Genomic DNA, 27842 nt, shown 5'->3' on the forward strand with positions numbered 1-27842 from the left:
TCTACTTGGAGAATGATCCCAACCATTCTCACATTTTTCCCTCTTCCTCATTCTCTCTCTTAAGCTCTTTCTCACCACATTCTTCTCTCTTTGCCTTTGGTTTGACTCTCTTTGTTCTACTATCCTTTCCTCTGTAGGTTTTTCAGTCCTCTTCTCTCATGTCTTTCTTCATCAGTGCAGGCTGAGAAGCATGGGGGTCAAGTGGAAGATAAATGGTTTTGTCTCCATTATGTAAGTAAATTGAAAGAAAGTAAAATTTAAAATCGTAATTACTCAGTTTTCAGCTTAGTTCTTCTCGTAGAGATCTAGAAGTGGAATCTGTGATATTCTGGGGTTGGAAGGGACCTCAAGGGGAAACAAACAAGTTAACCTCCTTCATCAAGGCCGGGTGCTCCCCAGATCAGTTATTCATTAATGACTGGTTTCTGCCCCTACTAACTTAACATCATGACTATAACATACCTTTAAATATGGCCTTCAAGATGTTAAAATCACCACCTCTGCTGATTTGGGGTTTTATTGTCTATTCTGGGCCATATCTCATCTTAGTGAGATCCCACAGGATTCAGCAATTAGCATGAATATAGCAGTTTAATAATCAAAAGTAATTAATGGCATCAAAACACAGTCCTGCCTGCTTCTGAGGACTTGTTACACAAATTTAGATCTTTCTTTTTAAATGAGTACTTAAAAAAAAATAAAATAAATGAGGACTTTATTCCTGTTAGAAAATTATCTACCACAAAATTCTTAGATGGGAAACAATTCAACTTGATATACTGACGTGTTTAAAATAACACTGGGAAAGTGACTCAATATACCAATTGGCAATAAGTTCTTAATCCACTAATAATTAATAATTCTAATAAAAGAAATACTAACATTGTTCTCTGCAACTATATAGAGCACAGCAAAGTTATGCTTCCTTTAAAAAAAAGTAAAATTGGGGCGCCTGGGTGGCTCAGTCATTGGGCGTCTGCCTTCAGCTCAGGTCATGATCCCAGTGTCCTGGGATCGAGCCCCGCGTCAGGCTCCCTGCTCCGCAGGAAGCCTGCTTCTCCCTCTCCCACTCCCCCTGCTTGTGTTCCCTCTCTCGCTGTGTCTCTCTCTGTCAAATAAATGAAATCTTTGAAAAAAAAAGAAAAAAAATATTTAAAAAATAAAAAATACAGTAAAATTGTAAAATAGGGATTCTGTCAAGTGTCAAATGAAAATTTAAGAAAAATTATCGTGATTTATTTTTTTTCCAAAACTCTCATTTAAATATTGCTGAGGAAAGGGAAAGGGGAGGGCGATACTTTATTGTAAGTGTTCATTTTACCATGAATCAATTTTTTAAAAATTCTAAAGTTTCTCATAGTAAAAGAGAAGTGTAGGAAAAGAAAAGTTTTCCTCAACCTTCTTAGGGTTCCTAGCTAGATCCAAAAATTAAACTGACAAAGATTAACAGGAGAAAAGCAAATAAGTTTATTTAACATAAGTTTCTAAGTGACTCTAGAGCCTTCAAAAGGAAATGAAGAACCAAGGAAACAGACCTGAGTATTTTTACGCTAGGTTTGATGAAGAGTGGGCAGTCGTGCAGAAGTATGATAGACCAGAGAATATAAGGTAAGTGTAGTAAACTGGGGAAAACAGCAAGGCCTGTTTGTTCAGATTCTTCTTAGCATCTCCTTGTCTTTGGAGATAAGGATACTCCTTTTCTCCAGGTTTAGGGAGGGAACCTCTCACAGGAGGGTTTATGACCTGTTTCAGGGAAGACGGCCATGGAGAAGGTCAGAGTGACCTTCCTGCTTCTGCCGTTTTCTCATACTCCTTCAGGTTAAAATATTCAATATGCAAAGGTGCCATATTTTGGAGTAGCATGTCCTGAGTCCCAACAGAAGTAAATAAAGGTTTTAGTTTAAACAGATAAATGCAATTCTTACCTGAGAACTCTGGACTCCCTTTAACAAGTCACTGCTCATCATGTCATTGGTGAAGTTGATCTTGTCTTCATATCAACAGGATATGCAGGGTAAAGATTAGGGGAGCAGGTTACCAAATAGTCAAGCTTTCCTCTCCCCAGGGGAACTTTATTTTTGAACTGATTTTCATTTAAAATGTCCCCAGTTTTAGATAGACTGAAGCCCAGCACACATGAGCATTTACAGTTCTCCACATCTGTAACTCATTTCCATTTCTTAAAAAATTGATGATGTTTGCTTTAATGCCAAAATCCCCCCTGACCACAAGGGATGTTAGCTTCAGGCAGCTTGGTATCATTATTTAAAAAGCTAACACTTGGACTTTTAGAGTAGAACCAAAAGTGAGAGGAATGAGGTGACTAGCTGCTGTAGAAATGAGAAGTTCTTTAGAAGCTCTCTGGAAGCTTCCATGTTTGGCATTTCTATTTCCAGTACCACTAATATTAAGATAAACATCAAGTTTGGGCAATCTGAACAAACCTCTGATGTCATCTACTGATCTTTAAGACCAAATGGAGTATATGCATAAGTCATCCTATCAAGGATTTAAAGTCTCTCTGGTATAGGATTATGAAAATATGAAAACCTAAAAAAATACTTTTTTAAGTGTACTTTATTTTAATATTTTCCATCTGTTTTGTGTTCAAGAAATAAATGAGAATAACTTCTGAACCTTAAAGCAACTGAAAGGGATTAACAATGAAAGACAAAAGAACTTGGATATCATTTCTCTCATCCAGGGAAAGGGAAACATGGAAGTAACTTGTTAATTTCTTACAAGGAACTAGGTAAGTGTGTATCTTCTAGCTTGCCCATATTGCTGTCTACCAACAATAATATATTTCATCCAGGTTGAAGATAATACATATAAGAAACAAAAACAGACAAAAACCTTAATATTAAAATATTTTCAATATTTTATAAAATTGGAGGCTTTACATGGCATTTGCAGGCATTCAAGTACACATATATGTACTTCTTTTATAGCTGTAGTCATATAAAATGAGCATTCCTTATTAAGTTTCCTTCGAAGAAATCTCAAAGGTTATCTTAGTTATTAAATATTTAATGGAAACAAGGATAAAAAATCACTTAACAATCAGAAATGTAACTTGCCATTCATTTTGTCAACGCTTAACATTTTGCCATATTTGCTTTAGACCTTTTTTCTTAAGGAAATAAACATTACAGATATATAGTTGAGGTCCCTCAAGTATCCCAATCGATTTCATTGCCCCCCTTCAAAAATAACAACAGCAACAACAAACATTAATAATCAACTCTAACAGAGCTAAAGCCACAACAGGTCCTCTTTAAAATGGTGTAACCAGGGCGCCTGGGTGGCTCAGTCGTTAAGCGTCTGCCTTCGGCTCAGGTCATGATCCCAGGGTCCTGGGATCGAGTCCCACATCGGGCTCCCTGCTCGGCGGGAAGTCTGCTTCTCCCTCTCCCACTCCCCCTGCTTGTGTTCCTGCTCTCGCTGTCTCTCTCTGTCAAATAAATAAAATCTTTAAAAAAAAAAAAATGGTGTAACTATACGCTCTGTCATCAGCAGCTTGTAAGAGGACCAATTTCTTCATCTTAGGATGCATAATAATGGTTTGTCATCCCATCCCATAACACATTAGAGAGTCTTTATATCTCAACACAAAGGAAGTTAAGCTTTAGGCATCAGTGATAGACAGATATGGAAGATTAAGGCAAAAGGCCTTTTATATCTCACATAGCTATTATTTTAAAAATATTCCCATTACCTCTCTAATCCTCCTTATTCATTCCCCACTCTTTTGTCATAAAAACCAAATCTGATCATGCCACTCCCAACTTTAAACTCCTGGGTACCTTCCCATCACATTAAGGAGAAACTCCAAACCCTTTAACACATATGGCCAAAAAAGACCCCTCAGTTTGCTGCTTGTCCTCTGTACTAGCCACATTGCCCTTCTCTCAATTTTTTTTTTAAATTTTATTTATTTATTACAGAGAGAGAGAGAGCATGAGAGGGGAAAGGATCAGAGGGAGAAGCAGACTCCCTGCTGAGCAGGGAGTCCAACGTAGGACTTGATCCCAGGACTCTGGGATCATGACCTGAGCCGAAGGCAGATGCCTAACCGACTGAGCCACCCAGGCACCCCCTTCTTTCAATTTCTTAAAGGCACCCTACCCTTCACTTGTTTCTTTCACTTGAAATGCTCTTTCTCCTCTGTAGTTAGCCAGCTGAGTCATCTTTTAGTTTTCAGTTTAGAATAGAAAAATTTTTCCCTGGCTTCTCCTCACATCTTTTTTAATCTTAATTTTTTATTGTTATGTTAATCACCATACATCATTAGTTTGCGATGTAGTGTTCCATGATCCATTGTTTGTGCATAACACCCAGTGCTCCACGCAGAATGTGCCCTCTTTAATACCCATCACCAGGCTAACCCATACCCCCACCTTCCTTCCCTCTAGAACCCACAGTTTGTTTTTCAGAGTCCATCGTCTCTCATGGTTCGTCTCCCCCTCCGACTTACTCCCATTCATTCTTCCCCTCCTGCTATCTTCTTCTTTTTCTTTTTTCTTAACATATGTTGCATTATTTGTTTCAGAAGTACAGATCTGTGATTCAACAGTCTTGCACAATTCACAGCGCTCACCATAGCACATACCTTCCCCAATGTCTATCATCCAGGAACCCCATCCCTCCCACCCCCCACCACTCCAGCAACCCTCAGTTTGTTTCCTGAGATTAAGAATTCCTCATATCAGTGAGGTCATATGATACATATCTTTCTGATTGACTCATTTCACTCAGCATAACACCCTCCAGTTCTATCCACGTTGTTGCAAATGGCAAGATCTCATTCCTTTTGATGGCTGCATAATATTCCATTGTGTATATATACCACCTCTTCTTTATCCATTCATCTGTCGGTGGACATCTTGGCTCTTTCCACAGTTTGGCTATTGTGGACATTGTTGCTATAAACATCGGGGTGCATGTACCCCTTCGGATCCCTACATTTGTATCTTTGGGGTAAATACCCAGTAGTGCAATGGCTGGATCATAGAGTAGCTCTATTTTCAACTGTTTGAGGAACCTCTATACTGTTTTCCAGTGGTTGCACCAGCTTACATTCCCACCAACCGTGTAGGAGGGTTCCCCTTTCTCCGCATCCCCGCCAACATCTGTCGTTTCCTGACTTGTTAATCTAGCCATTCTGACGGGTGTGAGGTGGTATCTCACGGAGGTTTTGATTTGGATTTCCCTGATGCCGAGCGATGTTGAGCACTTTTTCATGTGCCTGTTGGCCATATGGATGTCTTCTTTAGAAAAACGTCTGTTCATGTCTTCTGCCCATTTCTTGATTGGATTATTTGTTCTTTGGGTGTTGAGTTTGATAAGTTCTTTATAGATTTTGGATACTAGCCCTTTATCTGATATGTCATTTGCAAATATTTTCTCCCATTCTGTCAGTTGTCTTTTGGTTTTGTGGACTGTTTCTTTTGCTGTGCAAAACCTTTTCATCTTGATGAAATCCCAATAGTTCATTTTTGCCCTTGCTTCCCTTCCTTTGGCGATGTTTCTAGGAAGAAGTTGCTGTGGCTGAGGTCGAGGAGGTTGCTACCTGTGTTCTCCTTTAGGATTTGGATGGACTCCTGTCTCACGTTTAGGTCTTTCAACCATTTGGAGTCTATTTTTGTGTGTGGTGTAAGAAAATGGTCCAGTTTCATTCTTCTGCATGTGGCTGTCCAATTTTCCCAACACCATTTGTTGAAGAGACTATCTTTTTTCCATTGGACATTCTTTCCTGCTTTGTCAAAGATGAGTTGACCATAGAGTTGAGGGTCCATTTCTGGGCTCTCGATTCTGTTCCATTGATCTATGTGTCTGTTTTTGTGCCAGGACCATACTGTCTTGACGATGACAGCTTTGTAATAGAGCTGGAAGTCCGAAATTGTGATGCCGCCAGCTTTGCTTTTCTTTTTCAACATTCCTCTGGCTATTCGGGGTCTCTTCTGGTTCCATACAAATTTTAGGATGATTTGTTCCATTTCTTTGAAAAAAGTGGATGGTATTTTGATGGGGTTTGCATTGAATGTGTAGATTGCTCTAGGTAGCATTGACATCTTCACAGTGTTTGTTCTTCCAATCCATGAGCATGGAACGTTTTTCCATTTCTTTGTGTCTTCTTCAATTTCTTTCATGAGTATTTTATAGTTTTCTGAGTACAGATCCTTTGCCTCTTTGGTTAAATTTATTCCTAGGTATCTTATGGTTTTGGGTGCAGTTGTAAATGGGATAGACTCCTTGATTTGTCTCTCTTCTGTCTTGTTGTTGGTGTATAGGAATGCCACTGATTTCTGTGCATTGATTTTATATCCTGCTACTTTACTGAATTCCTGTATGAGTTCTAGCAGTTTTGGGGTGGAGTCTTTTGGGTTTTCCACGTACAGTATCATATCATCTGCAAAGAGTGAGAGTTTGACTTCCTCTTTGCCGATTTGGATGCCTTTGATTTCTTTTTGTTGTCTGATTGCTGTGGCTAGGACTTCTAATACTATGTTGAATAGCAGTGGTGAGAGTGGACATCCCTGCCGCGTTCCTGACCTTAGGGGAAAGGCTCTCAGCCTTTCCCCATTGAGAATGATACTCGCTGTAGGTTTTTCATAGATGGCTTTTATGATATTGAGGTATGTACCCTCTATCCCTATACTCTGAAGAGTTTTGATCAAGAAAGGATGTTGTACTTTGTCAAATGCTTTTTCTGCATCTATTGAGAGGATCATATGATTCTTGTTCTTTCTTTTGTTAATGTATTGTATCACGTTGATTGATTTGCGGATGTTGAACCAACCTGGCAGCCCAGGGATAAATCCCACTTGGTCATGGTGAATAATCCTTTTAATGTACTGTTGGATCCTATTGGCTAGTATTTTGGTGAGAATTTTTGCATCCATGTTCATCAAGGATATTGGTCTGTAATTCTCCTTTTTGATGGGGTCTTTGTCTGGCTTTGGGATCAAAGTAATGGTGGCCTCATATAATGAGTTTGGAAGTTTTCCTTCCATTTCTATTTTTTGGAACAGTTTCAGGAGAATAGGTATTAATTCTTCTTTAAATGTTTGGTAGAATTCCCCTGGGAAGCCATCTGGCCCTGGGCTTTTGTTTGTTGGGAGATTTTTGATGACCGCTTCAATTTCCTTAGTGGTTATAGGTCTGTTCAGGTTTTCTATTTCTTCCTGGTTCAGTTTTGGTAGTTGATACATCTCTAGGAATGTATCCATTTCATCCAGGTTATCTAATTTGCTGGCATAGAGTTGCTCATAATATGTTCTTATAATTGTTTGTATTTCTTTGGTGTTGGTGGTGATCTCTCCTCTTTCATTCAAGATTTTGTTGATTTGGGTCATTTCTCTTTTCTTTTTGATAAGTCTGGCCAGGGGTTTATCAACCTTGTTAATTCTTTCAAAGAACCAGCTCCTAGTTTCGTTGATCTGTTCTACTGTTCTTTTGGTTTCTAGTTCATTGATTTCTGCTCTGATCTTTATGATTTCTCTTCTCCTGCTGGGTTTAGGCTTTATTTGCTGTTCTTTCTCCAGCTCCTTTAAGTGTAGGGTTAGGTTGTGTATTTGAGACCTTTCTTGTTTCTTGAGAAAGGCTTGTATTGCTATATACTTTCCTCTCAGGACTACCTTTGCTGTATCCCAAAGATTTTGAACAGTTGTGTTTTCATTTTCATTGGTTTCCATGAATTTTTTTAATTCTTCTTTAATTTCCTGGTTGACCCATTCATTCTTCAGTAGGATGCTCTTTAGCCTCCATGTATTTGAGTTCTTTCCAACTTTCCTCTTGTGATTGAGTTCTAGTTTCAAAGCATTGTGGTCTGAAAATATGCAGGGAATGATCCCAATCTTTTGGTACCGGTTGAGACCTGATTTGTGACCTAGGATGTGATCAATTCTGGAGAATGTTCCATGGGCACTAGAGAAGAATGTGTATTCCGTTGCTTTGGGATGGAATGTTCTGAATATGTCTGTGAAGTCCATTTGGTCCAGTGTGTCATTTAAAGTCTTTATTTCCTTGTTGATCTTTTGCTTAGATGATCTGTCCACTTCAGTCAGGGGGGTGTTAAAGTCCCCCACTATTATTGTATTGTTGTCAATGTGTTTCTTTGCTTTTGTTATTAATTGCCTTATATAATTGGCTGCTCCCATGTTCGGGGCATAGATATTTACAATTGTTAGATCTTCCTGTGGGACAGACCCTTTAAGTGAGATATAGTGTCCTTTTTCATCTCTTATTACAGTTTTTGTTTTAAAATCTAATTTGTCTGATATAAGGATCGCCACCCCAGCTTTCTTTTGGTGTCCATTAGCATGGTAAATGGTTTTCCACCCCCTCACTTTCAATCTGGGGGTGTCTTTGGGTCTAAAATGAGTCTCTTGCAGACAGCATATTGAAGGGTCTTGTTTTTTAATCCAATCTGATAGCCTGTGTCTTTTGATTGGGGCATTGAGCCCATTTACATTCAGGGTAACTATTGAAAGGTATGAATTTAGTGCCATTGTATGGCCTGTAAGGTGACTGTTACTGTATATTGTCTGTGTTCCTTTCTGATCTATGCTGCTTTTAGTCTCTCTCTTTGTTTAGAGGACCCTTTTCAATATTTCTTGTAGGACCTGTTTGCAAATTCCTTTAGTTTTTGTTTGTCCTGGAAGCTTTTTATCTCTCCTTCAATTTTCAATGAGAGCCTAGCTGGATATAGTATTCTTGGCTGCATATTTTTCTCGTTTAGTGCTCTGAAGATATCATGCCAGTCCTTTCTGGCCTGCCAGGTCTCTGTGGATAGGTCTGTTGCCAATCTAATGTTTCTACCATTGTAGGTTACATATCTCTTCTCCCAAGCTGCTTTCAGGATTTTCTCTTTGTCTCTGAGACTCGTAAGTTTTACTATTAGATGTCGGGGTGTTGACCTATTTTTATTGATTTTGAGAGGGGTTCTCTGTGCCTCCTGGATTTTGATGCCTGTTTCCTTCCTCACATTAGGGAAGTTCTCTGCTATTATTTGCTCCAATATACCTTCTGCCCCTCTCTCTCTTTCTTCTTCTGGGATTCTAATTATTCTAATGTTTCGTCTTATTGTATCACTTATCTCTCGAATTCTGCCCTTGTGATCCTGTAGTTGTTTCTCTCTTTTTCTCAGCCTCTTTATTTTCCATCATTTGGTCTTCTATATCGCTGATTCTCTCTTCTGCCTCATTTATCCTAGCAGTTAGTGCCCCTATTTTTGATTGCACTTCATTAATAGCCTTTTTGATTTCGACTTGGTTAGATTTTAGTTCTTTTATTTCTCCAGAAAGGGTTTCTCTAATAACTTCCACGCTTTTTTCAAGCCCAGCTAGTATCTTTAAAGTCATGATTCTGAACTCTAGGTCTGACATCATACTAATGTCCATATTGAGTAGGTCCCTGGCTGAGGGTACTACCTCTTGTTCTTTTTGCTGAGGTGATTTTTTTCATCTTGTCATTTTGTCCAGAGGAGAATAGATGAATGAGAGAACAAAATGCTAACAGGTTAACAACGTCCCCAGCAAATATACTCTATACAAATCAGAAAAGACCTGAAACCAGGGGAAAAGAAAGGGAAAGAAAGAAAAAAGAAAGAAAAAAAACAAAACAAAAAGAAAAAGATAAAAACAAAAACAGAACAATACAAAAAAAACCAGAATATGATCAAATATGATCAGGCTAGTGCATAGGATCAGTGCCACACATGAGATTTTGGGCATATTTTGGTGTGTTAGAAAAAAGTGCCTCCTAAAATTTTAAAGGGAGAAAGACTTATATATGTACAAGATAAGGGTTGATACAATGAAGGGATGGAAGATGACTGTAAAGATGAAAATTATAAAAGATTTTATAAAAGGAATTGATAAGATAAGAAGTTGTTTGAAAAAAGAAAGAAGATTTAAAAAAAAAAAAAGACAAAAAAAGGGAGAGAATGTGATCAGGAAGGAGACTAGAACAAAGCCATACACAAATTTATGGTATATTTTGATCTGTTAGAAGAAACTGTATCTCAAAATTTTAAAGAGAGAACAACTTATATATATATGCCAAAAATAAGGGTAACTACTATGAAGGGATAAAATATGACTCTAAAAATGAAAAATAAAGAATATTTTTTTAAAAAAGGGATGGATAAGATGTTGGTTTTAAAAGGGAAAAAGAAAAATTAAAAAAAAAACAGTTAAAAAAATTAACTTTGAAAAACTAATGAATCATGGTAAAAAAACGCCATGAATTCTATGTGCAGTATTCCCCTAGCGCTGGAGTTCTCCCGTTTTCCTTGATCGTTAACCTTGTCTTGGCTTTGCTGGCTGTTCATGCTGATCTTCTGGGGGAGGGGCCTGTTGCTGTGGTGCCCAAATGTCTTTGCCGGAGGCAGAATTGCCCCGCCCTTGTCGGTCCGGGCTAAGCAAGCTGCTCAGGTTTGCTCTCAGGAGCTTTTTTCCCTGCAAGCTCTGGTACAGCTTTGGAGGACCAGGGTGAAATGGTGGCCTCCCAATCTCCACCCGGAGGAGCTGAGAACTCGGGGCCCCGCTCCTCAGTGCGCCCCCAGAGAAAAGCAGTCACTCGGGTCTCCCCGGTCTCCGGCCGCACTCCGTGCTCACCCGGCCTGTGACCGAGCATTTCTATCTCTGGCACCCGACCCCTTGTGGAGTCTCCAAATCCAGCAGATCCCTGCGGTGCACTCCCGCACCGCTCCTCCCCGGGGAGGAAGGGGAGTCTCCCCAGCTGTGCCACTTGTTGGGTCCCTGTTGGAGGAGCAGTGGCCTGACTTCCAGTAAGTGGTCGCTTCTCTGTTCAGAGAGTTGTTGCTACTCTTTTCTTCGATCTCCTGTTGAGTTCATAGGTGTTCAGAATGGTTTGATCCCTATTCAGCTGAATTCCTGAGACCAGACGAAATCCAGGTCTCCTACTCCTCCGCCGTCTTGCTCCACCCTCTCTTCTCCTCACATCTTATAATCTTATTAAATCTCTTGGGTTTTTAAAATCATAATTTGCAAGCACATACTTATTTATATTTGTCCAATGCCTATTCTCTTACACTGCAAGCTTCATGAAGATGGGGACCTTTATTTTGTTTTCTCTACTTCTAAATTTATCAGCACAGTGCCTATCTATGATATAATCAGTATTTATTTATTGAATAAATGGGTGGAGATTCCCTGTTCCAGACCTCAGTATTTAAGGCTTTTTTTCCCAAAACTGTGTAATTGCCCTAATCCTTCCCTCTTCTTCTCTACCAACTTACATGTATCTCCTCTTCACTCTTCCCCTCTACTTCCTTCCCTCACACTCCACCCCACATCTTTTCTCCCATTTAGAGAATAAACTAAGGGTTGGTAATAACAAAGTATGTCTTATGTTGATGATATTAATTCTAGTCTATTTCTACTAAGTATTGCAAAATAAATTGTCCCTATTACATTTCATATATGCAATGAAAGATTTATTTTAAATTTTAGAAGGATCTCCTTTGAAGATACCTTAAGAATATCTCCATGGGTTAAAGATGACTTTAATAAGCAAAATGGTCAAACTAATAAACCAAATAGCTATTCTGCAAACATGGAATGAGCCAAGAATGCTCAACTATAAGCTTGAAGACAATGCCAGTTCAACAACAACAACAACAAAAAAAGTGGTTTTGAAAAGAATTGCAAGGATCATTAACTGCAGCCGAACAGTCATGTTCCCACAGGAAGTTCTTACAAATATGATACACCATCTTGTCATCTAATATTCAGAGATACATTTAGAGGTTTAAAATTGGATTCTGATTCCTGATATAAAAATTTCTCCAGTCATAGTTTGAAAGAAAAAGAAACAGAAGCACCAAACAGTGGAACATCACCAAATTCCAAGCTTAAAATTAAATAAGTCAATACTCTGAAAAACTTTGTTTTTCAAAAAGTGATCAATGTTTTTACATATATTTTTCAACCTCCACTGTTTACCCTCACAAAATCCTACCAAATTAATCCATGTTTCCTTTTCTTGCATGAACTCTGGATATGACTTCAATGCAATATTAGAACTCATGCCTCTTTGTATTCAAAACTGAGATATTCTCAGGGACACCTGGGTGGCTCAGTCAGTTAAGTGTCTGCCTTCAGCTCAGGTCATGATTCCGGAGTCCTGGGATCGAGCCCCTTATCGGGCTCCTTGCCCAGCAAGGAACCTGCTTCTCCCTCTGCCTGCCACTCCCGCTGCTTGTACTCCCTCTCTCTGACAAATAAATAAAATCTTTAAAAAATAAACTGAGATATTCTCAAAATTGGAATAATTGCACTGAGAAAGAGAGCAGAGGCAAACTGTTCCTACCCCCAAAGAGCTAAAGCTACAAACAGAAAACACAGCATTGAATCCAAAATTTTGACTGGAGGATGGTGCTAGCTATGTTCTTCTGGGACCTTTATTTAGTTGTCCAGAAACCCACAATCCCCACTCTGTTCGGAGAGATACTCCAGAGCAAGGAATTACCAGACTTCCAATTTCCTTACTACTGCTTCCAAACCAGTGATTAAAAGTAGAAGGGTGAGAGAAGGGGATGAAGGATCCTCCAGTGAAAACATTAAGACTCATTCATGCATTTATTTATTCAACAATCATTTACTGAGTTCTCATCATGAGCTCGAGCACTCTGGTCACAAGGGATACAATGGTGAGTAAGAGATTCCCCACCTTCATGAAACCTGTTTAGGGATGGAATATCAACACAGATCAAACAAATGAATATAAATCTACACACTGTGGTGAGTGCTTGGAAGGAAAAGTATTTGCTCCTATAGGAAATTATAAAAGGGGGAGCAGATTTTGTCTGGATTTTTTAGCAGACTTTGTCTGGATTTATAAATTACAAAAGATGAATAGGTATAAAAAAATCAGGGAGGGCACCTCCTTGGCACAGGGAATGGCAAGGGCAAAGGGCCTGAAGTAGGCAGGTGTGCAGGACAGCACACCTACTATGTCAAGAAGTATTCAAGAGGAAAGAGACAGAAATGAAGCTGAAAGTTAGAAGGTCAGGTCCAATCACCAAGGGCCTTGGAGGCCATTGTAAAGATTTTGGTCTTTGGGGTGCCTGGGTGGCTCAGTTGGTTCAGCGTCTGCCTTTGGCTCAGGTCATGATCTCAGGGTCCTGGGATCGAGCCCCAGCTGGGCTCCCTGCTTAGTGGGGAGTCTGCTTCTCCCTCTCCCTCTGCCCTTCCCCTGCCTGTGTTCACCCTCTCTCTCTTTCTTGCTCTCTCTCAAATATATAATAAATTTTTTTAAAAAAAGATTTTGGTCTTTGTTCAAAGAGGAAGTTGAAAGCCACTGAAAGGTTGTGACTAGTGACATTGATTATCTAAGTTCTCAGATCACTCTGATTGTCATGAAATATATTCAAAGTGAGTCAAAGAACAGAAGTGGAAAACCAGTAACAACATGATTTGACGTGTAATTTTTAAGGTCATTGGCTACCATGTATAGAATGAGCTGGAAGGAAGTCAGAGAGCCCATGGGGACATGAGTTCATTGGCAGGTGCAGCCAACCAGGTGAAAGGTGCTAACAGTCTGGGCCAGGAGGGATATGCCAGGAGAACTGCCATGGTGGCATGTGAGCTGGCTCACTCCTACTCTCCCCATGCCTGGGCGCTGCTTGGGTCCTAAAAGGACTGCCCTCCAAAACATCTATATGCACAATGAAGAAAGAAGCTCCTCTTTAGAAAGACTCCCGAAAGACAGTAGTCTTTAGTACAAGGACCAAAAATCCTCTTGCTTCTCCTGAGAAACTGACTTATTTTAGCCCCAGGCACATGAGACTATCACCCATTATGGTGTCATTGTTTTGTTGGGGGAGGAAGAACTCAATAACAAATTTGAGGCCCCCTTTTACCAAGCATACCATACTTACAGCCTGCCTCTTTGTGGCTAAACTCGATCTTTCTTTCAGCTTACTTTTCCTATTCTTATTTTCTTCTTTACATTTTTTTCTTTTATTGAGTGGGTATATGTAATTTTAAACACATTGCTATTTATGATTTAACAAGATTCTGTCAGAAATTATTTTTTAAAACCAGTTAATTATTTAACACTTATTTTCTTATTTAAAGCATATGAAAGGAAAAGCTGTTTCTCTTCTCACAGCACTTCTGTCACCAAATATGTGGGTTTTCCACACCAAGCAATTCTCCAATTCTCTGTGGACACCAAATGGGTGTTTTATAATTTAATTCGATTCTGACACTAACCGGAATTGGTGCAGACCCCACAGGTTCAGACCTCAGTCCCACAAGATTGTTCCACGTCAGATTCTAGTTGCAAATATTAGGTGTCAAGGGTACCCAAACTCTTGTCTAACTTGATTACAAATCAAATTCTACAACCCTTTCCCCTCCTATGGTTCGATAATTTGCTGTAATGGCTCACACATCTCAGTGAAACACTTAATTTACATTTAGTGGTTAATTACAAAGAATACCAATGAAAAACCATATGAAGAGTTACATAGCATGAAGTCCAGAAGTGTCCCAAGCACAGGAGGTTCTGTCCCAGTGGAGTTGGGGTACGCTGTCTTACCAGCACATGGACGTGTTTACCAACCCAAAAGCTCCCCAAACTACATAGTTTAGGGATTTTCATAGAGGTTTCATCACGTAAGCATGATCAATTATTAATTCAATCTTCAGTCCCTCTCTCCTCCCCAGAGGATAGGGAATGAGTCTGAAAGTTCCAAGCCTCCAGTCATGCTTGGTCTTTCTGGTGACCACTCCCCATCCTGAAGCTATTCAGGAGTCCCCAGCCATCTGTCATCTCATTAGCATACAAAAAGACAATCTTTTCACTCCAGAGATTCCAAAGGTCTTAGAAGCTCTTATGTCGGGAACTAAGTACTAAGAACAAATATTTTAACAGAAGATCCTCCTATTACCCCTACTACTCTGGAAATTATAAGGGTTTTAGGAGTTCTGTGCCAGGAACCCAGGATGAAAACCAAATATATATTTCTTATTATATCATAGTGTTACAATATGATATATATTCATTGCAGAAATATTGTGAAATACAGCAAAGCTCAAGAAGTAAATAAAAATTTAAAAAAAGAAGTAAATAAAAATAATCTATAATTCTACCATGCAGAGGTAACATTTTGGGATACAGTCTTCCAATCTTATTTCTATGCCTGTCTGTATACCTATCATCTTCCCAATCTTTTACACAGAAAAGAATATGTGTGTGTATGTGTACACGTTTGTCTTTGTGTAAGTCTTTTAAATCCATTTTGGAACAATGCGAGGAATGGACAGAAAGATGAAGAGATAGACAGATGACACATAGACAGACAGATACTTTCCGCTCCATTCTGAATACTAGATGATTTAAATCCTAAGCTGCTTCTTTGACAATGTCAAAATTGTTTCTTTACAACTACTTCTATCAATAAATAATACTCCTGCTTGCTCAATCAGAAGCAATTGTTTGGCCAAGTGATGAATGATGACTTAGAGGTTACGTGATTCCAGTCTTTCCATCTTGAGTCCTAAGAGTATTCAGGCTGATGGAAGACTGACCACAGGTAAAAAGTAAACACTCCCCATGGTCATGTCACATGCTACCAGACCGTACAGCACATTATATTTTAAATTGTTTATATAGCAAAACTAGACTGCCAGTGGAAATGACAAATCTCTTAGCTTCCTTGTTTCTGGTAGCATTCTGTGGAAAAGCAGAAAATTGCTCCCAAGTTATAAGACTGATTTTGTTTTGTTTTTAATTGCAAAGCAATCTGAATCCAGTTCCCGGAGGAAAGGCATAATCAAGAACTACAATCATCTGTACCACCTGCCTGAGGGAGGCTGTAGCAACAACACCTAGAACAGATGTCACTTGAAACTCATGCAGTGTCATTTGCAAATATCTTCTCCCATTCTGTGGGTTGCCTCTTAGTTTTGTTGATTGTTTCCTTTGCTGTGCAGAAGCCTTTTATCTTGATGAAGTCCCAAAAGTTCATTTTCGCTTTTGTTTCCCTTGCCTATGGAGGCGGCGTGTCTTGAAAGAACTTGCTGTGGCTGATGTAGAAGAGGTTACTGCCTATGGTCTCCTCTAGGATTTTGATGGATTCCTGTCTCACATGGAGGTCTTTCATCCATTTAGAGTTTATCTTTGTGTACGGTGTAAGAGAATGGTCATGTTTCATTCTTCTGTATATAGCTGTCCAATTTTCTCAGCACCATTTATTAAAGAGACTTGTCTTTTTTCCATTGGATATTTTTTCTTGCTTTGTTGAAGATTACTTGACCATAGAGTTGAGGGTCCATTTCTGGGCTCTCTATCCTGTTCCACTGATCTATGTGTCTGTTTTTGTGCCAGTACCATGCTGTCTTGGTGATCAGAGCTTTGTAATATAGCTTGAAATCAGGCAATGTGATGCCCCAGCTTTGTTTTTCTTTTTCAACATTTCTTTGGTGATTCAGGGTCTTTTCTGGTTCCATACAAATTTTAGGATTGCTTGTTCCAGCACTTTGAAAAATGCCATTGGTATTTTAATAGGGATGGCGTTGAAAGTATAGATTGCTTGGTGCAGCACAGACATTTTAACAATGTTTATTCTTCTGATCCATGAGCGTGAAATGTTTTTCCATCTTTTTGTGTCTTCTTCAATTTCTTTCATAAGTGTATTGTAGTTTCTAGAGTATAGATCTTTTACCTCTTTGGTTAGATTTATTCCAAGGTAGCTTATGGTTTTGTAAATGACACTACAGATAAAGGGCTGGTATCCATAATCTATAAAGAACTTCTCAAACTCAACACCCAAAGAACAAATAATCAAGTCAAAAAATGGGCAGAAGACATGAACAGACACTTCTCCAAAGAAGATATACGAATAGCTAATACACACATGAAAACCTGTTCAACACCAGTATCCATCAGGGAAATTCGAATCAAAACCACACTGAGATACCACCTTATACCAGTGAGAATGGCAAAAAAATGACAAGGCAGGAAACAACAAATGTTGGAGAGGATGTGGAGAAAGGGGAACTCTTACACTGTTGGTGGGAATGCAAGTTTGTACAGCCACTTTGGAAAACAGTATGGAGGTTCCTCAAAAAGTTAAAAAGTAGAGGTACCCTATGACCCAGCAATTGCACTACTAGGTATTTACCCCAAAGATACAGATATAGTGAAAAGAAGGGGCACATGCACCCCAATATTCATAGCAACAATGTCCACAATAGCCAAACTGTGGAAGGAGAAGGATGCCCTTCAACAGACGAATGGATAAAGAAGATGCGGTCCATATATACAATGGAGTATTACTCAGCCATCAGAAAGGATGAATACCCACCATTTGCATTGACATGGATGGAACTGGAGGGAATTATGCTAAGTGAAATAAGTCAAGCAGAGAAAGACAATTATCATATGGCTTCACTTATATGTGGAACATAAGGAATGGCATGGAGGACATTAGGAGAAGGAAGGGAAAAATGAAGGGGGAGAATCAGAGGGAGAGACGAACCATGAGAGACTATGGACTCCAGGAAACAAACAGAGTTTCAGAGGGGCATGGGGGGGTGGGTTAGCCCGGTAATGGGTATTAAGGAGGGCATGTATTGCATGGAGCACTGGTGTTATATGCAAACAATGAATCATGGAACACTACATCAAAAACTAATGATGTACTATATGGTGACTAACATAACATAATAAATAAAAAAAAAGAAAAAGAAAGAAAGAAACTCATGCAGTAAAAACCCATGACTAAATTGTTCTTTAACAGATACTCAACCTTGCTTGCCCAATTCCCCCTCTGATAACCAGTTGAGATTGTCTAAAAATACAAATATCTAATAGCATATTTAGTCCATCTAGTTTCATTTTGGCCACATTTATGTGGCCATTTTGCACTGAAACCCATAAAAATTTGTGGCCACTGTGCTATACCCCACACCAGTGCAAAAGAGTATGTTGATGAGTTTCTAACACATCACCTTGAAGGACAAAGTGCTCACTTCTTGGGCCCCACTACCTGAATTCTTCTTGCTTCCTCTCTTTCTCTTTCCTTTCTTCTTTATTTATTGATATAGGCCCAACATTTTGAGGGTTTACTACTGAAATGGATATTGTTTTTTTTAAATTAATTTAATAGAATATTGGTTATATGGAAAAATGTTTACAGTCTAGACTCACCACACCAAATCATCTTCTAATTCCCTACCTCTATTGTGCTCAGAAAGGTAACTTTATTGTAAGAGTAATGGAGCTCAATTTGAAAACTTTTATTGAACATCTAACTTACTCCAGACACTATTCTAGGCATTAGGGATTCCAAAAAAAAGAGACATAACCCATTCTCATAAATCTCCCAGTTTAGTAGATAACTCACAAACCCTAGTTGAATGAAATCTCCTAATTAAAAAAAATGCTTTGATTATTTTAAAATGTGAATGTTTCCTTGAATTTTAACCTATAAATACAAGAGTCTTTTCTCCCCCAATGTTATGTTCTTTCTCTAGCCTAATACCTGTTCTTTCTGATGATTAGAGATAAAAGTCAATTGTTTCTGCGTCATAGATACTTTCAGGAGTGTCTGCTTAGCTCACACTCTCTTTTTCTATAGAGAGAGATAGAGAACACAGCCCCAAAGTTAAGTTTAGGTTATGAAACCTGACACTCTTGATCACAACTAAATGAACCAGGAGTAAACACTGGACCCAAGTGGACTCAAGCTGGTTCCAACCAGAGTTAGTTCTTCCTCTTCTGGTTATAATGGACAAGCTTGGATCAGAACAAACCTCTCACTGAAAACACCTAGAAAGGATGGATAATAAAGAAAAAAAAGCTGTTTGAAGGCAGAAGAACACTAAAATGCATCAAGACTTGGGGAAATAAGGTCCCAGAGACACAAAAGGCTCAGAAAGTTGAATCACACACTTTTGCCCTTTAGGCAGATGCAGATTCTGAAGTGATGGCTGAGGAGCTTAGAAAATGAGCAGAACCTTAAGTAGTTTCACAGAACTGTAGGGAGAAGAATTGGAATTTAGAGTCCATTAGAGAAGAGTGAACATGCTATATACCCCAGGCTGGATCAAAGTGATGTGTTCCTAGAGTAGGCAGCCTCTAAGAAGGCCCCCAATGATACCCACCTCCTAGTACTCATGCCCTTGGGTAATCCCTTGAGCATGGGCCGGACCGGGCACATTCTAACAAAGAGAACTGGCAAATATGATGGGTGTCAGTTCCAAGATTAGGTTACAAAGAAACTGTCCTTCTGCCTTGCCCTTCCTCTCTAATTCTCTTACTTGCTTTGAGAATAGCCAGACACTGTATTGTGAGCTGACCTATAAAGGAGTTCTATATGGCAAAGAATCAATAACTCCACAAACAGCCAGTGAAGACCTAAGGCCTGCCAACAGTCATGTGAGTAGGCTTGGAAGCATGTCCAACCCTAGGGGAGCCTTTTCAGATGAAACCACAGACTCTGCCAACACCTGAATTTCAAGCTTGTGAGAGACTGAGAGACAGACTCACCCTACAAAGCCACACCTGGGTTTTGGATACATAGAAACGTGAAGATAATAAATGTGTGATATCTGAGGCCACTGAGTTCTGAGGTAATTTGTTGCTCAGCAATAGACAACTAATATAGCATCTATCTTCATGCTTTCCAGTATAAAAATAAATCATCTCTCAAGAACTATACAATTATCCAGAGTTTCAAATTAGCTCTAAAAGTCCTTCTTCTTTTTTTTAAGGGGGGGGGAAGGGCAGAGGGAGAGAGAGAGAGAGAATCCCAAGCAGGCTCCACACCCACCATGAAGCCTGATGAAGGGCTCGATCTCATAACCTTGAGATCATGACCTGATCCAAAATCAAGCATCGGACACTTAACCAACTGAGCCACCCAAGCTCCCCATTAGTCTAAAATTTTTGTACATATTGTCTGATATTTAACAAAAACATAACAAACACTTATACCTTGACAATTAGAGGAAAAACACTTTCAGATTCACTAGACATTCAGGCACTGGATTCAGAGAAAAACTTTAAAAAGACTAACATGTTTAAGAAAGTAGACGGTATGACAGAGAATTTCACCAGAGAACTGCAAAGTATTATTTTAAAATAATCAAATAGAAATTACAAAATCAAAAAATCATAAATGAAATTTAAGATTCAATGTATCAGTTTAATGGCAGATTAGACATAGCTAAAGGGGAGAAATGGGAACTGGAAAACTGCACATGCATGCACACACACATGCCAGACTAAAGTACACATTAAAAAATAAAGATGGAGGGGCACCTCTATGGCTCAGTCAGTTAAGCGTCTGTCTTCAGCTCAGGTCATGATCCCAGGGTCCTGGGATCGAGCCCCGTATCAGGCTCCCTGCTCCATGGGGAGCCTGCTTCTCCCTCTCCCTCTGCCTGATACTCTCCCTGCTTGTGCTCTCTCTCTCTGTCAAATAAATAAAATCTTAAAAAAAAATTAAGATGGAAAATACAAAAAAATACTATGTGCAAGAATTTTATGGGTAAAATGATAAAACTATTAAAAGACAAAAAAGAAGATCTGTAAAACAGAAGGTCTTATGAACACATGTTGGAAACAACCTGAATATCATCAAAAGGAAAATGAAAATAAAATGTGCTACTTTCATTAAATGGAATATTGCAGAGAAGTTAAAACAAATAAACTGGATTTATATGTATAAATAAGGATAAATCTGAAAACCCTAATGTTGAGTGATGAAAAAAGACAAACAGCATCATAACATTGATCTAGAATCTGTCACCATTATGTAACTATCCCATCAGAGATCCAATTACTCCAGTGCTAATAAAACTTAAGCTTCAGGGTCCCTTACTTTTCTGGGCCTCTTTCAAAGCCCTGAGAGAGGCTCTGGCAATGTGTTCACATGACATATATTTTACAAAATTTATATAAGTAATATTTTAACTACAATTGGTTAAGACAGTTGTCCCTTCCCATGCCAACTTCACCATCTATTTCCCTTCCCTTTATGTTAGGTAGCATTGTAATGACCATGGACATTTGGGATCTGATTCAGGAAAACTTATTTTGGGGATACATTAGGTTAGGGTTTGTGAGATGTGTTCATGAACTTTACTACCCATCCAGTGCAGGAACTGCTCCTAGCAATACTCCTGCTGCCTACCATATGGACCCTTAGGTGCGATGTCATGACTCAAAGGTGCCTCGCCCAAGATCAGATCAAGACATAAATGTGCCATATAGCATCAGGCACTGGAAGTATGGTGAGATTAAAAAAAAACAAAGTTTGAAATGTATGGAAACAGAAGCTGATCAGTGGAAAATTCTTCAGTCAGATATGTAAACTGTAAGTGAGAAATTTGGTTTTCATTGATGTCTTGTGAAAACAAAGTTCTCTCTTGTCAGGAATAGACTCATAATGCAGCATATGCAATTACAAACACACTGTTTTTCTTTGGGGGAATATCTTACAAAGAGAATCATAATTCTTGTGTGTATAAGGGAAAAATCTATAGCAGTAGTATGTCTTTCTGTCTGCAAAGTTTCATATGCTTTATGAATTTTGACTACCAGGAATAAAAAAAAATTTTGATCAACCATGCCAAAGGAAAAAATTGTCTTTGTATTCAGACTACTTTTAGGTAATGATATTTCTCTAAAAGCTTAGGGAAGAAATCTATTTAGAAAAAGCTAATTTAGAAAACTATACAGACAATATTATTAAATCATTTCACGTGAAATAGTATGTAGCCAAAAAAATTAGAGAAAAAGTGTAACAGAAGTGTGTCAGTTAATTAACAAAAATATTATTTTTCTAGATTTTTGTGATATTCGTGAGTTTCTAAAAATTTGTAATTTGTTACAATTTCTTTTTTCATTATACATAAATGATCACTTTAAAAGGCTACCAAAATTTTATAAATTTTTGGCATGCAAAACTCGGATCTGCTCCTAATCCCTGCATATTATTCATGATTTATATATAGTAAAAGCTGAAAACACACATGGGAAGAATACAAAGCAACTTTGGGATCTTGTTTACTTTAGGAATGGCAAGAGTGGTATGGGTGAAAGGCATGGTGCTGCCTCTGTGTTTGTAGCATTTACAAATTCAGTAACTGGAATCTCTGAATTCTAGTGTAAGTAAGCATCAAGCTAAACCTGAAAAATGGTCTCGTTAATGGTATTTTAAGAAAACAGGTGGAATAAAATTTGCCTCATTCTGTAAAATAGGATATTTTATCTCTATTTTTATTAAATAGATGTAGTTAAATTTGAACACAGGTAAGAGGGGCTTGCAGATTGTAAAATACTGTCAAATGTTAGTTTACAAAATGACAATCTATATGCAAGTGTTAAGAATGTCAGACGATATCTGACACTATGTGTCTGATATGTATTTATCTCACTTAACAATCCCAATAAGCCTACGAGGAAGGTGTTATTATTATACCTATTTTACATATCAGATCAAATATGAGACTTCTTGATGGACCTATAAAATATTCGCCTGTATTTAATTATTTTTTTAAAAGATTTTATTTATTTAACAGAGAGAGACACAGCGAGAGAGGGAACACAAGCAGGGGGAGAGGGAGAGGGAGAAGCCAGCTTCCTGCGGAGCAGGGAGCCCGATGCAGGGCGTGATCCCAGGACCCCGGGATCATGACCTGAGCCGAAGGCAGACGCTTAATGACTGAGCCACCCAGGCGCCCCTTTACCTGCATTTATTTAATACCTTTAAAATATTTAAATAAGTGAGCCAGGTGCTTCACTCAAAAAAATCATCAGTGTAGGTGTATGAGGTTATGTTAAGTATGGTAGGGGTGGTGGGCAAAAATGATACAAACAATTCTTGAATGAATTTTCATTTTTTTCAGTAATTATTGCATCATATATATTGAATACATGTCATGATAAATCTCAGGTTGAATTTTAGGGAATAATACAAAGTAATGTGTATAGGCTTTTAGTTTCTTCCTTAAATTTTAATCCAGATTCCACACTATTCCTTCTAAAGCAAAAACTCAGCAAATTGAGAGTACTGTCCTATCATATTCAGAAGTTTCATTTTGGTATTTATGTGTGGACTATCTTATTTACCTAAAGCACTGTAAAATGCCACAACTTATATCAGAAAATTTCAGCATTGTGGAATCCACAGTTCCATTAAACATTCAGCAACTATATTTTTATAATGTAGGAATTATATGCCACAAATTGGGGTGTGAAAGAGAAAAAAAATCCCTGCCCTCACAGAGCTTACAGATCCAAAATGAACAAGCCAATAAAGTAATAAATAATAAAGAGAGAGAGAACTCTAACATAAGACCAGGGGGACAGATATTTAGGTGGGGGCCTGAGGAGACAAAAACTGGAAGAAAAAAACGGCACCAGACCATATTCTTTGTAGACCTCCACACTGTATCACTTCTAAAATGATCCACAGTCCAATAGCTTCATTACCAATGGCTTGAGTCAGGAGCAGAAACTCTGAAGTATCACACCATGGCCACAAAAGGAAGGGTGAGGGGGATCTTTGGTGAAGCAAATGGGGAAAAAGTTGGATGGAAAATTTCCTGCTGGAACATGTTGGGAGTGTGTGGTGTTTCAGCCACAGGCTCCTGATGATGGAACTTTAGTTGCTGAACATGAAGATAATTTCAGCACCCTACAATTATGTGCCTAATTAAAATTAAGAAATTAGAACACAGTTAAAAGGAATAATATTTTGCTCACAGCTAATTTCATTAAAGTATTAATGATCAGGACTCTTTTTATGGCCAGAGGGCAACCACTTTCTACAGAGTACTTCCATGCTAGCTAATTTATTCATGCATGAAAAACAATCCAATGAGAAATGAGGGAGCTGAGAACTGCTGGTCCTAATTAAAATATTTAAAACACCATGTCTGTTTTCTCCCATCTAGCCAAATACCTAAGCTTGAGCCAGCATGGTGCCAATTAACATGGAAAAAGCAAACACAAACACCCATGGTTTCTGATTAAAGTGCACATTATTGTACTATGCAATATATTGTTCAGCACATATATGTAAATGTTTAATTAACCCATGTCTAAATCTCAGCAACATTCAAAAATTGATACTTTATTCCTAAACAAGTGGCAATCTGTGTAGGGGAGACACTTACTTATTTATCACAGTGTTTTATTCAAACCTAATTTGAAGCAGTCCTGTGCTAGACATGCTAAAGTGTTTCTTAAGGGAAAGAGCAGGGAGGAGATTCTTTGCTTGGCAGACTTCTCTTCAGATGGCAGCAAGATTGTTAGTCGCCAAAGACTTGTGAAAGGAGCTAGGTTAGCCTCAGGTGATATGCAATTTTTCATTAATAATGCAAGGGGGAGTCTGGACCTAAACCCATTTGTCAGCCTGGACAGCAATGACAATAACAACACACACACACACACACACACACACACACACACACACACACACAATCACTTCTCTTTGTTAACTAAAGACCTGTCTGTCAGAACAATTTCCAGATACATCCCTGCCATAGGAGCATGTTGGAGAGAAACGTCTGAAACTCTGAGAAGGTGAAGATTTGAAAATCTCACAAATATTAACTGGAACTTTATCAGTATGTTAAAAACAATCATAAAAGGAGAATTAACATTTTCATAGCTGCTCTGGTTTATATCCATGTTCACTCCAGTTATGTCTGTCTTAACAATCCTGTGTTGTTGGAGGAGCAAGGCTGAGCAAGGGAAATCAAAGCTAAGGGCAGTAAAGTGACTCGGGGAAGGTCATGCAGAGTACATGCTGGAGCCAGAACTTAAACCCATGTCCTTCAACCCCAAAATCAATCTACTACATACCACATTGATTTTGAACAGTCATTAATTTTCTGTTTACATGAGAGATATTATCTTAAGAAACTTAATTACTACCCATTTAGCTATTAAAAATCATTCGTAGTTTGCTTTTCCTGGAAGGGACTGGGAGGGTGAGGATATATTAATAAACAACGTTTCCTCCTTCTAGCATTTTTCACCATGTTTCAACAACTAAAATCCAGAAATTTCAGGTTAAGAGCTTAGAAGTAATTTTGTCCACAGGGTTTCAAACTATTTGCAGCAGCAGAATCCTTTTTTTCAAACACAATCTTTCATGAAACACTAACGTACCAACACAGTTGTAAAAGCAGAACCCTTTAACAAAGGGGTGGATCTCACTCCCCAAGATGGCAACTGAGGCACCACCCCAGAACCTGCCTTCTAAAAACCACTGTGCTTACCAAATCCTTCATTAAACGGAGGGACTGGGGTCCAGAGAGGTGAGGCCACCAGTTAAGCACTTATGCAATATAAAAGATGTGAAATATGCTTACAGTAGTAACCTTGACCCCTTTGCCCAGTGCCCTTTCACAGTACCATGGTCCCAAATGGAAACAACAGAGACTACAATGCATGGAAAGTTACAATGTCAAATAGAGGCAGGAATGCTCATGCAAAATTACCAGCAACAACAGGAGAATGTAGGGCCACGAGGCAGGATGGCCTGGTGCACAAAGCAAGAGGTAAGATTGGAAGCAAGAGGTTTAACAGAGAAGTTTGCTTCTGCCCCATGACTACAGGATCTTCATCTTACTTCCCTGGGCTCCAGATTCCTCATCTGAAAATGGGGTTAATACCTCAAAGAATTGTTTTAAGAGCCAAATAAGAATCGGTGAATATGCCATTACAAAAGTACTTTATCCACTGCATTACAATTGTTTGTCTATTTCTGCCACTAGACTCTGTGCTTATTCCAAGATAATGCCTATGTTTTACTATCTCTTTATCCTCAGTGCCTATTCAGAAAAGATGTTCAATTAGCATTGGATGGTGTTGTTGAATTCGTAATGATAGTAATAATGGCTAACATGTATTAAGCATTTATTATGTGTTAGGCATTGACACTAAGCACTTGATATTATTTAATCCTCATAACAATCCCGTATGGCTGATATTATTATTGTCTTCAATGCACACCTGAAAAACTGAGACACAGAAAAGTGATTTGCTTGCTTAGGTTTCCAGAATTAATAAGTTGTGGAAAAAAGATTCATACTGAGATGGTCAAACCAAGCTCTTAATCAATATATTCTTCAAAAGCAGCAAAATGGGGTAACAAACTGAGAGTTATTAGCTAGGGAATAAGACAAATGTCATAGATGGAAAAGCATGTGAAATATACCACGCACCCACTGAAAAACATGAAAGGCAAATTCCAGAAAGAGTTTAGTTCTCCATGACTGTTCTAACAAGCAGAGGTTAGGGATGATTAGAGGACACCTCTAATATCTAAGAATGATGTTGTGGATGCTATGTCTCTGATTCAATGTATCTGAAAAAGACAGACTCTCAAATATGCAATAGCCAAAGGAAGAGAAGAATCAGGAGTAGGGAGGAAGGAGTAAACACAAGGACATGGTTCACAATGCACCAGGGATTATCCCTGTGATCAACAACCTCACTGTTCTCATTTATAAACATACGTACACACTGTGCTAAACAGTGCAATAGAACTGTCTGGTCACAATGCAGACTGATGAGAGTCAACAGAAGATGGCACTAGTCCTCTCTTATACTGAACCACAAAATCACTGTTTTAAACTGTAAATAGAGTTGGCAAGGGTTTATAAAAACTCATTAGTGATAGAGCCATAGCTGATCATGAAGGAAAGTCATACATACCTGGTCTACATCCCAGACATTTTCAGGGACTTCTTTTTGGGCAATCATATTCAGATTATGGTCAGAAACTGAATAATGGGCTGGCTGGACCACCAGCCTAACTCTGTGTAATAGTCTTCATGAGATTTTGTCATTTAATTGGTAATTAGCAACTACATTCATGTATACAGTCTCTCGTTGAAGACAAAATAGGTTGCATGTTCTTGGGTTGCTAATTTGCAGCTGGCATTGACTGAGCCCTGGGTAATTATGGTTTTCCAATTATTAAGACTTCAAGGAAAGAGCTAGTATCTCATTACTTTATCCCCTACAACTTACCTACAACCTACCAAAATTTTTCAGTTCCTTAGAATTCGTATTTAATTAAATGCATTTTCTTATAATGTCCCAATGTGTAAGTTAGTATTTCAAACATCTGGCAATTTCTCAAAAAAAAAGCCAGTATTAGATAACTAGATTTTTCAAAAGGTTGTTTGTTTGCTTTTAATTCTCTCTCCATAAGCAAGTTTGGTTTTTGAAACTTCCACTTTCAAGGAAAAAAAAAAAAGCAACAAAGCAGATCTCCAAGATAGAGTTTGCATTTTTATGCATCTTTAGCCAGACAAACATTAGTCCTTCCCCAGAACTGGAGCAGCTATTCTGAAGAATGTAAATTTGCTGTTTTCTCAATATGCAGATAGGCTGTTGTCACAGATCCCCATAGTAATGAACAACTTCTCAATATTTAATAAGCCTGGCATTCCTGTCCCCAGGCAGAAAGCACAGACGGTTGGTAGCCAGCTACTAACTGACCATTAAAATACAGAAACTCTCTTTAAAATGTGCTTCAAAATAGGTTATATCACCTGCAGTGGGCAGTGAGTGCTGTCCTCTACCGGGAGGTGGCCTGTTCTCCCCGCCTGAAGAGATCTGGCAGGAGCAAAAGCAAAGTTAGCCTGCTCAATATTCAAACAGGGGCTACAACACAATCCTGTTTTGTGACAGGGCTTTTAAAGGAAGATGGAGGGGTGGAGGGAGAGCCCATCAATAGCCCTACTTTTTGCAGTGTTTTAGGACGGAGAACTGCCAAGCAAGTGGAAATGAGGAAATTAGCCATGAGATTTTTTTTTTAATATAAAAGAATG

At 38.6% G+C, this 27842-nt stretch overlaps 1 long non-coding RNA gene across 1 annotated transcript; it reads right to left on the bottom strand.

Moving 5' to 3' along the window:
* Positions 1-27615, bottom strand: LOC141370005 (uncharacterized). The gene is made up of 3 exons (XR_012373647.1): positions 27564-27615; positions 1926-1990; positions 1-222 (listed from the first exon to the last, which is right to left on the bottom strand). It is a non-coding gene; the product is annotated as an uncharacterized lncRNA (long non-coding RNA).
* Between the last annotated feature and the right edge of the window lie 227 nt (positions 27616-27842).

Source organism: Callorhinus ursinus, unplaced genomic scaffold, assembly GCF_003265705.2.
Source record: "Callorhinus ursinus isolate GAN/ISIS: 27379988/994484 unplaced genomic scaffold, GSC_fseal_2.0 scaffold25, whole genome shotgun sequence".
Classification (NCBI taxonomy): domain Eukaryota; kingdom Metazoa; phylum Chordata; class Mammalia; order Carnivora; family Otariidae; genus Callorhinus; species Callorhinus ursinus.